We start from the raw sequence: 284 nt of genomic DNA on the forward strand, positions 1-284 counted from the left end.
TATTTTGGGGGTTTTCGAGACAGTGTTTCTCAGTAGCTATGGAGCCAGTCCTGGAACTTGATCTGCAGACCAGGCTGGCTTTGAACTCACAGAGATCTGCCTGCCTCTGCCTCCTGAGTGCTGGGATTAAAGGCATGCTCCACCACTGCCCAAAGAGGGATTTTCTTGTTTTCTTGATCAGATTATTTGAAGTTGGAAGAGCCACCTAAATCTGGGCCACACCTTCTGGTTGTATCTTGGATAAAAGGACATGGAAGAAAGAAATTTTGCTTCTTGACTGCTTG

The sequence above is a fragment of the Alexandromys fortis genome, unplaced genomic scaffold (assembly GCF_014885135.2).
Source record: "Alexandromys fortis isolate MF-2015 unplaced genomic scaffold, M_Fortis_MF-2015_v1.1 scaffold_78, whole genome shotgun sequence".
Classification (NCBI taxonomy): Eukaryota; Metazoa; Chordata; class Mammalia; order Rodentia; family Cricetidae; genus Alexandromys; species Alexandromys fortis.